The following is a 17,140-nucleotide window of genomic DNA, read 5'->3' as shown; positions in this document are numbered from 1 at the left end:
ACGACTGTCCAAGCTCACCTTTTGGAATCCCAGAACCTCCAGGATGACAGAAGTGTCATTTATATACTCTGATGGATGAACTGAATTTCTTCATTTACAAGGGTGCTTTCATGGTGCCTCATAACCTGTCAAACCAGATGTCAAGTGTCAGTCTTTCAGAGTGTGACAAATAATTTCCGTTCTGAGATGGCTTTATGTTGCTGATTAGACTGTTGATGGGCCATCAAAGACATCAAAGACATCAGATTCTGGCATCTATTCTTGATGACAATATGTAAACTCTTCAGTGATCTACATATTGGCTCAGGGACTGACTTTGTTCTTTCCTGCTCAGAACAGCAGTATTTCCTCACCCCTCCAGCGAATGATGTATTTTGCACATTTTTTTTTGTGGTGCAGCTTGGTCAAAAGGCTTGAAGGTGTGAAAGAAAAGTAGCAACAAAAAGTTGCATCACTCATTCCCAACATAACTTGTGTTGGAAGTGTTTGTATTGTCCCAGTTAAAGATGCCAGCGCACACTCGAGTTTGTCACACTGTGTGGCACGATCTGCTCACAGCTGTCCTGCCAGGGGCAAACCAGGCTTTTATCCTCTCATGATACCCCAAATTGTTTTTAATTGTACCAGCCACGTAGTTTGCTCCAGCCTAGAGCAAGGCACTAAGGAGACAGTGTGGTTAGTACTGAGGACCTGTTCAAATGCCAGCTGCAATAGAGGAGTCCCCAAAATATTTGTTGAATGGAAGGCAGATAAAGGTGCAAGTAGTCTCTAGCTGTATTGCTTGAAAAATCAGAACACTTCATTCCATGTGAGAAGAGATGCAGGTCCTTGGAAAAGAGAGAGACTCCAGTCTCTCTGGAAATCACTCTTTGAGTTCCTGCTGAAATACTCTATGCAACCAGTACTTAGCTGCTGCCAGGAGCTGAGATCACAGTTCACCTGGCTTTATTTTCACAGAGGTGCCTGGAAGTGGCACATTTCAAACAATAGCAGTGTATGTTTGGACCCACACACTTTTCTTTCTTTCCTTCTCCACCCTAAATTTGTTTGTGCTTCCTCAAGACAACAGGCATGGTCTTGCATATAATTTCATCTGCTATTCCACAAACAAATGTAGGTCACACTCTTCCAGTGACAGCAACTGAGAGGTATCCATCAGTATCTTGCCTGTTGATGATAATTACACCTCTGTGAAGTTCCTTCAGATCCTCCCAACCTGTACTTACAACAGACCCCATGTGGTGCCTTCTCTTCTCTTTTTTTTGCTCCTAAGCTGATGCATTTCTGACGCTGGGAAATGGCTTGGTGAATTTCTGTATTTCCTAGAATGACCTTGCTGGCATTTTGACCACAGTATGTGAAAGACCTGAAATGCTTGCAACCCTGTAAAAATGAAGTTAATAAATATGTAAATCAATCTATGTTTATTTATAGCCTGGCAGAACGCAAACACCCAGATTCCAGCCAAAAACTCTGTGCTATCTATGATTCCAAGTGGCTTAACACTTCAGAATTTCAAACACTGGGAGAAGATGAACACATACAAGAAGGACTTTTTTTTATTTTGTTTTTAAAAAACCAACTAAATTACCCATAATTTCCTTTCTTTATTCTTTTTACTTATATGTTTACAGGGCACTAAGCAGCACAATATTAATTACGCAGAGGTCATTCAATAAAAGAAGATGTATCTCCATTCCTCTCCATGGCAGTTCACAGAAGCTCCACTCAGGTGGGAGTGGAGCACATGTTAAAGGTGCTGCCATGAGGGCCACTATGTATGTGTGAATTTATTTAATTCTTTATTATAAAGTATGCCTGGATCAAAGGATTACTCCAAGGAGTGAAATTGAATCAGCTTAAAAAAGGAGAAAATCAGAAGTCTCAAAATCAATGCAACACAGCCCTTTCAAATCCTGTTTATTTACTTTTTGTTTGTGGGTGGTGTTTCCTTCATTCCCCATCAATCATGCCAGCTATTGATATTTTTTCTGTCAGACACTAAGAGTATCAGACTGACTGACATTATCTGTCTATTGACTGCCTCAGTTTTCAACCTTGTTGGATTTGCAGCCCCCCTGAGCATTTTCCAACTGAGGAATTTAAGCCAACTGACATGGATCATTAGCTTGAGTTACTCTTCTTAGACCTGTCAGAAGTAAACTAGAAACCTCAGAAGCCTTAGGTAGATAACACTGATGTATAGGATAGATATTTACATAACACCATTGATGTCTCAGGTATAACCAGTCTCCAGCTGGATGAAATAATCGATAAAAAACCTGGCAGAAAATTCAGAAAGAGGTTGTTCTGGGCATTAGGAAGCCAGACCCACAGGTGGATCCATTTTCTGTCTCTCTGGCCTGAGACAGAGTTTCTGAGGGGGCATTCACCCACTCAGGAGGACAGTAGCGATCCAGGCATCATTTACACGCTGGGTGGGTGGATAAGGATATAGGACAGCCCCTACAACCTCTTGCAGGCATGGGAGATGAGGTAGGAGACTCTAGCTCAGGTGGATCCAGTCTCTATATTAAGGACTTACCTCTTGGGCTTTATTACACTTTGTTTAGCACCTGAAATCATGTTGGAGACATATTCTCCTGGGTCCCTCACTTGAAACTAATAATACTCTCATATGCATGCTAATTTAATGTGTGCTGCCAGCCACTCCAGGCAGGCACCACCTGATGTGCAAGTTATGACTTGCAAACACTTGGGGACTTAATTTTCAGAGGTACCTTTGCACCATGGAAATCAGCAGGACACCTCATATTGCTCATTTTTGTCTTTACATCGTTACTCAAATAAATACAAGAAAACCATGTAGTCATGTGTAGAGACTCAGCATTTCTACATTGCTCAAATGTCAGTCAGATTTGCTACCTCTGCTAGACTGAAGAGTTTTTTCCCAGTCAAACCTACAAGCTGAAACTTCAAGGGAGATCACGTCCAACAATTTGATTCAGGTTCTTCACAGTCGAGAAGTTCAAGGGCATGTGGATATATGAAGTTGTGTTGGTTTAATTGATAGTTTAACCTAGTTTTATCAAACTAATTATGGTATCTGTGAAAGTTTACTTTTCCTCTATTTCATTTAAGATTAAATTGCTAAGTAGCTGATTTAGGCTAGAATATGATAAAAAAATTTCTAAGCAGAAAAACTATCTTGATATGGTAGGGAAGAGCTCTGCAACTTGTATCTCTCTTGGTAACACTATAGAAATTCGTGTGTAGACTAATCCTGGGAAGTTTAAGAGCCATTCCTTTGTGGATAGCATGCCTCAGTGATGAAAGAGGAAAGATGCTGTCCGCTCGTGTTCCGAATGTTCTTATGAGGTGTTAATGAAGCATTTCATCCTTTAATGGGACCGCTGGGATTGCAGTTGTCTATATTTTATTTTAAGTGTTGTTCATTTTCCAGGGATCAATACCTAGTTCCTAGAAAAGATACAAAAAATTCCAGTAATGTAAGGGAGATAATTACTGTGTACCTTGAGGGCTGATACATAGGTAATGAAATATCCTCTGCAGTGTGAGCCAATTTTAAATTCTCCACAACATTGAACTTCCTTTTCAAGATGCAGAGCAGAAAGAAAAATCATGGCATGTAACATAAATATCGAGACAGAAGCAGGGCCCAGTAGCTTATTATGTACATGTTTGGGACTCAACCAGTCATTTAACAGCTCAGCTTTAGTGGTGCTCTGGCAAGTGAGATAAAAACCCAGTGCAGAAGGCAATCTGAGAGGCCACTAATATCTCAGAAGGTGATGCCAGGATTTGTTGCCTTCTACTCTCCTTGATCTTCTCCAGGAGAGACTTTGTGTTTATAGAAGCAGCAAGTGTACCAGACAAGATTTTTTGGCAAGATCTTGCTTGGGTCGGTTTGATATCCAGTTTCCATTACTTCAGGGCTTGGCGTGAACAAAAGCTGCAGAACTTAAACGGTTTACAATCCACTTGTTGCATTTTTAAAAAACACATATATTTTCTGTGCTGTAGCAGTCTGGTTTTAATTGTCTGGATATGTTTTAGTTCAACAGGCTCACATGGAAAATTTTTACCCAAAGAGACAGCTATAAGAACAGATCCAGAAAGTGCTATGGGAAAAGCCATATTTTCCGTGTGTCATTGCTGAGTCCTGTCCCCAAACCAGGTTCATCTCTATCATCTGACTCTGTGAACTTTCCAGTGTCATATACCAAATGTGCTTTTCCTTTCCTACCTCAAACCATCTGGAAAAGCTGTTCCCAGCTGCTGTATAAAACATAATAGGACAGACTGGGAATTTTCAGACAGACTTTTTTCCCCTGTGCTGCTTTTGGCTGGAGTATAGTTCATTTTCTTCACAGTAGCCAGTATGGGGCTGGTTTGGATTTGTGCTGTTGATAACTCAGGGATGTTTTGTTCTTGCTGAGTGATACTTAGACACAGCCAAGGCCTTTTCTTCTTCTCACCCCACCAGTGAGCAGGATTGGGACACAAGGAGTTAAGAGGGGACACAGCCAGGACAGCTGACCCCAAGTGACCCAAGGGATATCCCAGACCATATGGAGCCATGGTCAGTGTATAGAGCTGGGGGAAGAAAGACAAAGGGGGGACATTCATAGAGATGGTGTTTGTCTTCCCACATCATCATTACATGTGGTGGAGCCCTGTGCTCCTGGGGATGGCTGAACACCTGCCTGCCCTTGGAAAGTGGGGAATGAATTGCTTGTTTTGCTTTATTTGCACACACAGCTTCTGCTTTACCTATTTACCTGTCTTCATCTCGACCCACAGGTTTTCTCACTTTCACTCTTGATTCTCTCTTCCATCCCAGTGGGTGGAAGCAAGAGGCTATGTGGGGCTTAGTTGCCATTTATGGTTAAACCACAGCATTCCCCATCAAATAGTTTCCAATTCAGCAAAAAAGAAGCACCTCAATCTGCTGACATTCCCATGCAAATCCACAAGCTATTCAAACAGACCTTCCTTACCAGCCATGTCCAAACCCTGCCTGGTTTTGTGTAGGGCTGGCTCATCAGAAGGCCTTCTGGCAGCTCTGGTAATGCTTTCCTTGGCAGCATCTCTATATTAGAATTGTTTTTATTAAAAATTATGGCACACACCCCAGAGCGAGAACTTCGGCCTCTGAATTACGGTGCTGCACTGATGCAGTGGCTGCGTTTTTGTAACTCTTGTAACAGGATCCTTGTACATGTGGTTGGTAAAATTTTTTGTAAAGATTTTCCCCAACCACTTGAGATTTCAGAATTGGACATATGATCTTCCTACACTGGTGTTTTTTTTTTTTAATATTAATAATTGCCTGATTGTAGTTGACAATGTGCTGGATCCTGCTCTACATATAGCAAGACAGAAGAGCTTGTAAGGTGTGAAATGAAACTAAATGGGTATGGAAATACAGCAGAGATATGGTCTGCTCCTCTATGCTGGGATTAGAAATAACGTGGGTGTGATAATCTGAAAGGAATCCTGTCCCCCTTATTTCTGGATGACAAATGAAATAATGGTGTTCTCTATAGTGTTCTAAAAGACTCAGCTTTGATCCTACCAAACTGAGCTCATGGTGACAACCTGGCATTCAGGAGAGAACGGGGGGTCTGTGAATTCTGATCATGAGGGCACGTGGGTTTTGGTGCAGTCCAGGGCATAAAAGGTGGAAGTAAGAAAATCTAAGACAGGTTTAGTAAGATCCCATCCCGGCCTTCTCCAAAAAAGGCAGAGTCCCACCACAGCTCAATGCTCTGCATCATTTTCCCCCTTCCTTTCTCCTAGCAAGGTGAGCTCTGTTCCTGCTTCCCCACAGGGGGAGATGCAATACAGCATCTCTTTTAGGCCCAGAGATGGTTTCTCATTGTTGTCTGTGAATATCAGATGATTTGTTCCCCTTTGAAATGGAAATAGCAGAGCGATCGCAGTGCTCCAGCAGCCATCCAAGCCCAAGAGGAGAGCTGGCAACTTCCCCCTGACATTTCCAAAACAACTTTCTGTATTTTCATTGCTAAATGATGCTATGGACAGAAGCCCTGAGACCATTCTTCCTGTCAGTTCCAGGGATGGGCAATTAATCACTAGTGATTACAGGTTTTTTCCTAGCCAATAATTGCGAGGCAATTAAGTTTGGGGAAGGGAGAGCAGGGTGGAAGCGTGGATGGCTGTGGAGAAGGGCACCATCAGCCCCTGGCAGTGTTAAACTGTCCCACATCACCTGTGAATTTCAGTTATCAAAGCACTATATTTTGATACACAGTAATTATGCTTCCACCTTGGTTTTCATCCCTTGCATTTGCTGCTTCTATTGAATTTCAGGCATTATGTGTCACGGTTCAGAAAGACTTGAGAAATCCATTAAAAGCTTCCACAAAGAGAGCAATTTTTCAGACAAATGTACAATGAAGAAACTGGTCTCTTCTGATGATTAATTCCAGTAACTATTCATCAAGTCAGGTGCCAGACTTTGCAGTAGGGTAGGAACATTAAGAGCTGTGATGAGTAAGGTCTTCTAGCCCTGAACCTGTGAACTAAATACATCAGCAAACTACCAGGCAGCAGCTAGCAGAAATACAACATTAGTTTTAGTCACTGTACTGTTAAAGCATGTATTTTCACTGGCAGGCTGCAATTGCCAACCCTTCATAAATCTTTCCACGGAGCCAGTGCCATAAGCACCACTGGTTTAGCTCTAATCCTTTGGGTTGTTGTAATCTTTCACCAGTGGGATTTCAGTGATCCCACACCCAGACTGTGCCTGGCTGATGTCAGTGGGAGTTTTGGACAAAAACACTGGAGAGGTTTAGTCAACCAAATATGTAGCCAAGCTGTGATAGCTTCTAGCTGTAGATAGGTACTGGTGGTGAATGTTTAATCCACAGCGACACACAGTACAGAGATCAGGAGTTTATTGCAGTCACTCTCGTGCAGAGCTGGTTCAGCAGCTCAGGCTGTGCTTTGCACTGGAGAGCAGCACTGGTTCCTTGCTTTGTGTGTCATCAGCAGCATGGTGACCCCCCAGTATCCAAACAGAAATCCTCCTCCTTGAAATGTCGCTTCTTGTCTCTCTCTACTGGACTTAATTTTGTACTGCAGAAAGGGATGCCCCAGATTTCCAGCTCAGAGTATCCGTTCAGTCAGAGCTGGAGCTGGAGAATGGACTTTTTGACTCTGGCTAGGATGAATGATCTGTTTGATGAAATGTTTTAAGTACGTGTGCTGTAGGGTTTTCTCCCTTTCCTTCTCCTTCCCAGAAAAAGGAGCCACAGGGAATGAGGCATCCTGCCAGCCTCTGCTCCTGAGCCTCCTGCCCTGATTCCACATAAGCCAAATTCCCCTTGAAGTTACACTTGGGTAATTCCATTGAAATGAATAAGATTTTTACAGTGTGATCAAGAAGAAAACTTGCAATACAAGTATTTTAACATTAACTTACTTCGTTCTCTTTTTTGCTGGCAAAAGTTGTATTTAGAACATTCTCTTTCCTTTTTGCTCTCATGTGGGTGTACCTCTTGTGAAACTTACCATTGTTGGAAATGTCTGTGAAGAAAAGACAAAAAAGAGATAAGCTGAATTACTTCTTTTTTTCTTGCCTTAAAAATTTCCTCTGCGGAAGAGCTTGCAAGAATTGTAGAGAGAACATGAGATTTTAATGCTGCCTTTAGCCATATGTAATTATAAAGTAAAGGTATGGGTGCCTTTAGGGTATCAGCCTAAAAATGAATGGCACTGCTATCAGAGTGGCAAAAGGAATGTTAACTGTTCCCTAGTGATGGAGACCCAAGATAGAGAGAAATTAAATGATGTCTGTGAAACGAGGAGCACATGAGCACACACACTGGATCACAGAGAGCTCTGGTCACCAAGCTGTGGATTGGTACATGGGCCACTGGCAAGTCTCTATTTGTAGCTAGCCAGCTGCTACTGGGAATAAGCCAAAATACCCATTCCCATCCAGAAGACTGTAGGAAGCCAGTGTTAATCTTGAGCTAAACTGCTGTGTTTGATCTCTAACTGCAAAGAAAGGTTTTGACATCATGTTGATCCAAACCATCTCACCAGCAGAAGGCACCTTGTACAGAGACTGTGTGTACATTAGAGCCCAGCAGAGCCGCAGCCCCAGCAGTTGCTGGGTACTTGATTGGCACAACAGCAGCAGGACCCTCCTCATCCAAATTCTCACATGGGAGGGACCCTGCATGGCTTTGCTGAAGGCTGCAGTGTGGCAATCACACTGCTATCAGAGCCCAGGATAACCAAGCACGGTAGGAGGAAGAAGAAAGCAATTACCCATGAAAGAAACCAGCAAGAACAGGGAAGTTGCACACCCCTGTTACATTCCCGTACTCACCAGATAAAATTAACAGTAAAAAAGATGTTCTCAGAGCTTTACAGCTAAGTGCACAATATTGAAAATGGTTCTGTTAATTTAGAATAAAATTTATAATTTTAAATTCCAAGTCTTGGAACGATAACCATGCAGCAAAATCAATCTTTCTTTGCTGTCTAAAGTTTGAGAGCTATAAACCCCAGGTAATCATCAGCTTTCTTGATGTTTATTCTTAATTGAAAAAAGGAAGATCGGGCTTTCAGGAAAAGCAAATTCCATCTCCTTCCTTAGAATTTTGTGCCAATGTCTTTCTTCTACTTCTCAATATTAATCTGTCTCTAAAAAGTGAGATTATTTGTTTCTGAGGATCCAAGGATATTTTCTCCATAGTCTGACCTGAATTGGCACTGTATTTTATAGATCAAGCTCAATGCAGGGCAAAACCAGCTCATTTTTCCTAAAAGTTTATTCTTTCTTCCCAGCACAGTAGAGCGTATCTTTTGCAGCTGAGCCATGTCAGGCTTTATCCTGGGACTTCTCTGAGTTTGCCTCTGGTTGTCTTATTTGCTTTCTTGCTGACTTGTTTGTTCTTCTGTGAACACAACTCTTCATACTCCTCATTCTTCATCTGTGAAATTGTCTTTAAAAAAACAGCATTAAGAGGACATTAATATAGTCCAGTCAAGTTCTCCATGTTAAGAGATGCCTGAGTTAAGCTTGCCTAAGCTATCCTAATTCAGTCCCTTATACATGTGTTCCTTCTTCTACAGCCTATAACCCTCTGTTCACTATTTCAGTGGATCTCCAGGGAGGGCCCCATCTCAGGCTGAGACTGGGAAGCTGTGCCAGCAGGGCAGTGCTAATTGGAAGACGACAAATGTTTGCTGATGGACCTCTGATGATGGTTGTGATCCTGGATCCCTGCCGTCTTCTAGGATGACCAATTTATTTAGGCTGACTCAAATAATTAAATGCATGAGTAAATTTCTCCTCACTCAGCCTCTATTCTTTCCTCATGAGACTGCAGGTCTGTGAACTTTCCTTGCATTGTGTTGTCCCAGAATTACCTATTTTCTTCACTTAGGAAGCGCCAAATAAAGTCAACTGAATATTTGATATCTGTGAAAACTCACAAAGGGGATCTGTCATTCAGAATACCAGTAGCTATTCCCTACCCACGATGGAAAATGCACTACCACGTACAGGAGACACTGCATGAGCAGATCAAAAGATCAGTATTTGATCTCAGGAGTGCAGTCAGTGAGTCCATGCCAAATGCTTTTGGCAGATTAGCTCTTGCTTTGAGGAACACAGCCTAAACACTTTCCTGTAAGATCAGGGAAATAGTGCCATGATCATAAAACATAACCTCGCTGCTTCCCTGTTTAGCAGCTCTCTTTCCACCCTAGGCACAGACACTGCCTTCATTTCAAAGATGGTGAATCAATGGAGATATGGCCTCAGTTCCAGCAAGCAGACATTGCTGGGATGGCATCCTCAGGACTCTGTCTGCTCTGCTCAGAGCTCCAGTCCAGAGCTGGAGTAATTTCCTCAGGGAAGAGGAGAAAGAAATATGCCACCTCTGCAGAGCTCTAGTGACAGAGCAGCGTGCACACCTGTGGGGCTTGCGTACATCTCTCTGCCAAGAGCTGCTCAAACCCCCCTTTCCTTACTGTGCATCACATGAACTTTGCCCATTGATTTGCAGTAAACTCTGAAGAGAGGAAGAGAGAAGCTCCCCATGCCTGCCAACCCACAAGCAGCCCCTTGCTCTGCCTCCCACCAGCCATGCACACACCAAGGATATTCCACAGACATTACTGGGTGAGCCAGAGAAGGAAGATGCTTGAGAGGACCCTGTAAACAGTTTACAGGAACAAAAGAAGGGAATTCAGCTCTTCAAATAAAATAGACACCTAAGAGAATAAAATTGTTCATTAATTTATTTTGGGTTGAATTTCTGTACAGGTTTATGCACTTATTTTGCCTCACAGAATCATTTCAAGCATCATCAGTTCTCAACTAACAGGAGGTACATTTCTACCAGTGTTGGGAAGTTCCTCCCAGCTGCACCAAAGTGTTCACAAACCATCACTGGTCTTACACTGCAGTCCCTGCTCACAGCCAGTACCTTCTGCTACTCATCAGCTCCTGATCATTTTCCTTTTTTGCTGCTGTTGTGCTCTTACTTCTTCTCCAGAGGTACCAGAACATCCATGGGCAGCAGGTGCTGGTCTGAGCTGAAGTGCTCTGGAGGGACCAGCACAGGTGATTGGCAGCAGTGAGGGTTTGAGATTGCCAGCCTGGAGCAAGCTCCTTTCAAAGTTCCCTGTGCCCACCCTGCAGGCTCCCTCTCTTCATGGTGACAAGCAAAAACTGATGAGAACAGCACTCAGGTCCTCTGAGCCACAACCTTCCTTCTCCTTCTCACTGCCTGGTTCTTACAACCAGATGGACTTCAACGTCCTGACACTTCCCTTCCAGCAAAGAAAAACGCTTAATATACAGAACCCCTGCACCAGCATTTTGAGAACGTTTTCCAATAAAGTAAATCAAAAGTAGAAGGAAATTTCCAACTGATAAAATTGGCCCAGCCTGTAAGTGCTGCTGCCCTAAAACAATCAGTCATACCTGGGAGCTAAGCTCCCATGAAAGGCAATTGCATATCTGTGCTGGTAATGCTTTTTGTCACTGCAGTATGTCTTTGAGGTACCTCCGGCCCCACTATGGCTGGTTTAACATAATCTTTTCTGATAGCAAATGGGAATTTTAGCTGCAGTCAAAAAGGCTTGGCAGTGTTGCTTTCATCTTGGTACCATCCATGCTAAGGATATAAGCAGAAAAATATCACTAACAGTACATCAGCTGGGCTTATATTGTCACAAAAAATTCAAAAAAGACACTACCACTTTCTGATGACACTGTCATTAAATCCAGCTACCCTGGAGCATGATTATTGAACACACAGCCAGGACAACACTGAGGATAACAAAATGAACTTGCAAGAGCTACTCTTTGAGTAATTCTGAGTCATCACTGATTATCTGCTGCACAATTGAGGAAGGAAACAAGCAAAGCCACATTGATTTATACTCCAGATGCCACATACTCTGCCAGGCTCAGGCTAATGTGGCTATGTTGTCCTCAGAACTGACTTACAATCAGGAAAGAATTTGGATTAGCATGTTGAGAAATTAGTGCTTGCCAAAAAGAAACAAAGTAAAAACTGGGAAAGGCACTATTTTGATCCATTTTGTGATGTGACATTTTGTAAGTTCTCTCAGAAACAGTTTGGTGTTTGACATCTGATGCTTTCTAAATATGTCGCTGTTTGTGGCATGTTCAGAGAAAACCTGTAATCATCACAACCTCTTTAATGGAACACAATGAGATCTGACTGTAGCAATAAATCATAACTCATCCGATTCTATTCTTATTGATTTTGGTGGAATAGAGGTTTTGCCCAGAGGAATAAAACCACATGAATACTTTGTTAGCTTCTCATCATCTCTTTCTCAATTCATTATTACTTTGCTTTCTCCTTTGATGACTGGTCATGGAAAGTAATTCAGTAAATAATTCTGGTGATGGATTCATCTTGTTCTTCTTATATATGAGAAAACTATTTGTGATGCACCTACAACAAGATTAGCATGGGTTTTAAATCTTACCAGATTTGTAGACAACAGGATATTTAATCTCTTGATTGGCTGAGAAAAATATATATTATTTACTTTCAGGTACAAACATTTCCATCTGCATCAAAATTTACTTGCTGGAAGGCTCCATGTGTACACAGTGCTCCAGGGACACAGGCCATGGAATGGCACAGCTTCTTATATTAACTCTTTCTGGTTATCTTTAGCTTGACCCTGCCATCCCTGTCACAGCTCTATTCACACATATTTCATGAAACTGTTGAGGAAATATCAGGATGTAATAACAGAATTTTGCTTCCAAAATGAGTTTCCCAGCAGCGAGGAGTGATGCAGCTGGCTGAGCTAGAAGTGATGGCTGCCACAGTAAACCTACTTTAATTTCCTCCACAATTTCTTTTTTCACTTTACTGGACTTAATGCTCTGGCACAGAAAGACAGATTGTTGGGAAATAGGCTCAGGTAGCCAATGAGAATGTGGAATGGGTTTGATTAGGTTTCTATTTAAGGAGGATATTATTTGGGAAATTGAGTCTCACTCCTAGTTAGAGACTGATGCAAGCTTATCAGCTGAGAAAAGATTTAGGTAACATTTCAACTAAACAGCTGGAAGTGGTACAATAACCCTTGATTTTAAAGGAATAATTGTTGCATCCAACTTAGACTTAAAAACGGAGAAAAACAGACTTACGGGGCACAGAAAAGGAAATCTCATTTTGTTTTTAATTTGAAAGCAGCGAGGAGAAAACACGATGTCTTGTAGCTGTCAGTGGGATCTCAACACCTGAATCAGAAAGACTTCAAACACTGTCACGAAGCAGCAGCACCAGTTCTGTGCAAACCTGTGTCTCTTGGGTGAGGAAGGGAAGAAGAGGCATCTGGTACTTCCCTCTCCCCATTTCCTGCAGCCTGCCACAAACCCTCTTCTCTGCTGGTCAAGACAGAGGCCATGTAGATCAAATGAAAATTAAAAGGTGAGTGGTGCACCTTTGCTTATCAGTTGTCACCCCAGATCTGGAGCATGGGAAAGTCTCCATCAGGGTGCAATCTGTCTCTCAGAGCCTGTGATTCACCAGGGAATATATTGACATAAGGAATACCCTAAAAGTACCCCACTTAGCCCAGGTGTTAAGCTGCAGGTGAGCAGTTAAGAGGAACACTTTAAAGCAGAGCAAAAAGATTTAGTGATGGAACTTCTGTTGACATTAAATCCCACACACTGCTTTGAAAATTTACCACCTGAGAGCTACCTTAAATCTATAATGCAGTAATGGTATTAAACAAGGCAGGGACATTAAAGCACTGGGTTAAATCTTGGATTTCCATAATGCTATAAAATGGGACAATAGCAAATCTAGTGCTTGGTCTTAATTAATTATGTGAGAGGGATATGCTGGACTGACCAGCACTGTCATAGGCAAATTGCTTATTAAAAAGGTTATGATCTTTTCTTTTCCTTCCTAAATACCTCTTAAATGCTCCATCAGCTCCATCTGAATAGACAGCAGGTACATCATGGAGGTCACTTGCAGGGAAGTGTTTCCAGGAAAAGCAGGACCAATCTTCCTTTCACCCAAGGGAATCAAATGCTGTTTTCATAAAGTAGAGAAGACCTGCTAAATTCTTTCAATTCTTTAGAAAAAGTTGTGTTCTTTTTCCCTGAGAAATGCAGTTAAGATTGGTTTAAAGCTTCTGAGAAGCTTAATGAACCGTGGCTATGCCTGTAGCTTTTTCCCATTTGAAAACTTTTGTTGCTAATTAACTTCATTAATAGTACTTAGAGGCACAGTGGCCAATATTTACCGAGCTCTGGCATTACTGCAAAGCACCAATGGAGTCAGTGGCTCAGCAAATAGATTCCCTGCAGAAAACTACAGAGCTGAACTCATCGTGGTCAGATTGTTTCTCCTCTGTGTAAAAAAATGAAAACCTCGTTGATGCCGTTGTTTAAAAAACCACTGTGGTGTTAAATGAATAGACGGAACTTCCTAATCCTGCTGGGGTTGTTACTGCGAGCTGCATTCCCACAAGGAATTCACAGCGTGCACAGGGAGCTGGCTGCAGGATCACAGCCTCGAGCTGGACAGGGCTGTACAGAGCAGGGACCCGCAGTGCTCAGAGGAAGATCATCCCTTTCCAAATAAGCCCCAGACAGAGAGGTGCTTGGTGGCACTGAGGGACTGAGGAACCATGGCTGGTGTGGCTCTCGATGCCTGGATGACTTCAGCATCCATCCAGCAAAGTTGTTGACATCGTAGTGTCCACTGGGCAGTCACTGAGTGCATCCCCTGGGCACAGTGGGATGGGGGGTTTTAATGAGACCACCCTCACAAAAACCTTCTGCTTTCCTGCTCAGCTGAAGAGGGAGGTGCACCAGACTCACTTTTCCATGACAGAAGTGCCCTCTGAATAGGCAGAGAGGTTTCTTGGGCACAACTATCTGAAGTCCAGCTAACTGGACATCACTGCAGCAACTAACTGATCTGGAAAACTTCAGAACTGTGTAGTTGTTACAAGAAAAGTACCCAGAATTATTTCTCCAAAAGATTTTCACAGACTTCTCCCTATTCTTTCTTTTCCTCTATTTTTTTGTTTTGTTTTCTTTTACCTCTTTCATAACCTCTTTTATTTACAGTGCATCCTTCAGGGGACACTGTTGAGCCATCCACTATAAATCTAAAATATATACATCTAGGTTGGTATATATGGAAATAGATTAATCTCTTTGCCTTATATTTCTAGTCAGTCTGTCCAGATTATTGTGCTCTACCAAGGGAAATCTCCTGAGCTGAAAAATGTTTAAACTATGGGTTGTTTTTTTAACATCATAAGACCATTTCTATTGGTATGATGGTTCCTAGATGCCTCTCTCCAGCCCTTTTGGCTTTTACTGCACTGACAGGATTTGAGTAGGTTCTGGAAGCTGCTAGGAGAAGAATTGCTCAAAGCCCCTGGAAATATAATCATCTCTTTCTGGTTTTGATACAGCTCTTCTCACTCTCGTTTTTTTTTTTTTTTTTGGCATGAGAGCCCAAATCACAGGGGATTGCTGAGATGGTGAGACTGGAAAAGGAGGAACACCTTAGTAGGCAATGGCTGCAGAAGATTTTAAACACTTTTCTTATCTCTGTGCTGTTATCTACAACACCAGATCCTCTTGGGTTTTGTACCAAACAGGGTCTCTCCCAGGAATTCATCCCCTGGTGTATTATATTGTGGATGGCTGAATTTCCCTGAAGAAGTTAAGACTTTCAGTCTTATTGCCCATGAGGATGGGATGTGAGATGAAGCTGGAAAGAACAGGGGAAAACATCCTGTTGGATGACATGGTTTTGGGCATTGCTGAGGGTCCCTGGGTGCTGATCTGGAGGAGTTTGGCTCAGCCCCTCAATCTCCTGTGTCCTCTGCAGATGATAATCTGTGCCTGCAGGGCCATGTCGGCATTTCCCAAGGTCCCTTAACACTCCCTGCCACTGCAGCTGGGATCATATTCCACTCCTGCATGAGAAGCAAAATAGGCCTGTACACAAATGGAAGGTTGGATCTCTGGGCAGCAATAAACCTCCGAGGTTTGCAGTGGGTATAAACACCAACCACCCCCCCCCCCCCCCCTTTTTTTTTTTTTTGTTTTGCTATTGTGAAAAGTTGGAAGGGTTTAATATTTTTCTTTTCTTCTGCCTGTGTCAAATACATTAATAACTTAAACCTCAGGGTGCATGCTGGTACTTTCTTAGGCAAGAAGGGAAAGATCAGTATTAAATACAGTTTGAAATAATCTAAGAGGTATGTAGAAGGAAGAGAGGAACAAAGCAAATGACAGTAAAGTATTGAAATGGACTACAAAAGGGACTGAAGAAGAGTCCTTATGCAAAAACCAAAAGGGGGAAACACTTGAGCTACCATCTTGGGGCCCACTTCTGCTCCAAATTACCAGAAAGTTATTCTGCAATACTCTGCACAAGGCTCCTCTTTTCTCTCTGTGCCCAGTGGTGCTGCAGACTGCTGGGAGCAGGATGGGTCCACAGCTGTCAGGGGAAATGAGATGAGCTGCTGCAATCACAGGGGCTGAAAATGTGCCTGATGTAAACATCAGCAAGACATTTGGTGCACTCCTAAGGCTTTTCTATCACTGGCCAACCTCTGTGGGCTATGAACAGGTCTGAGGCTTTGGAATAGGTTAGCCATCTCTAAAGGGCTGTAGGGGTTTTATCCACTTCAGCTCTCTAAGCCTTTAGTGCCAAATCCTTGTCCCTTGTAAGTCTCCAACAAAATCACCAGTAGTTTCAGTGGGTGCAGGATCGGGTCCCTGGAGCACTTTAAGTAATTTAAACCACTCTAAATCCTCGAAGCAGCTTAAGTGATAAGCTACTTGTTCCAGAGTTTTCAGCTTGCAGACCGGGCTTGTAAAATACTCCAGGCAGCTCATCATGCACTTGACTGTGAGCACACCCAGATGCATTGCTTTGGAACACAGAGATAACGTGGTGAGACCTTGCTATCAAACTCTCAAAGTGTTTTACTCCTAGAGAAAGTGGGACTTCTGTTATTTTTAACGATAGTAAATAACTTCCAACAGCTACCAGATGAGATGCTGCTCCCTGTGCTCAGGCAGCGGAGATGGTGCCAAAGGCAGTGGATTCAGACCCTGCTGGTGATGCCATTTGCTGCTATATTCCCAACCAGTCTTTGTGATTCCAGGAGCACCAGAAGCCCTTTATGTGCCCCTGCTTTTGAATGATGACTGGAAAATAAGATAAATCTGGGAAACACTTCACAAAACCCCTTCTGTTAAAAAGTCCCTTTGCATGACATACTCCACCTGCAGCAGCTGCAGCCACTTTGGAAGTCCTAGCAGATCATCAAGCAGCATTTGGACAGGACTGCTGCAAACAGGTAATTGTCTCAAAAGGGAGGTAGTGGAGCCAGACAAAAATTTCACTGCATTCCCATCCTTTGATTTGCATGACAGCACCTGTTTCACACTTGTCTTTTCATCTATTTTTTGCAGATCTGCAAATCAAGGCAATTGTGGCCAGGCCTAGTCAAGGGGATATTTTAGGGAACTTATTAAGGCTTGCTGAAATCACAGCAGTTTGCTACTTAAGGCATAATGAAAGTGACTGAGATGTCTGAGACTTTAGCCAAGCTGTCTCCC

The sequence above is a fragment of the Corvus kubaryi genome, unplaced genomic scaffold (genome assembly GCF_017639235.1).
Source record: "Corvus kubaryi isolate FWS band 111438036 unplaced genomic scaffold, C.kubaryi_AGA036_p1.0 37394, whole genome shotgun sequence".
Lineage (NCBI taxonomy): Eukaryota > Metazoa > Chordata > Aves > Passeriformes > Corvidae > Corvus > Corvus kubaryi.
This window is presented reverse-complemented; position numbering follows the sequence as displayed.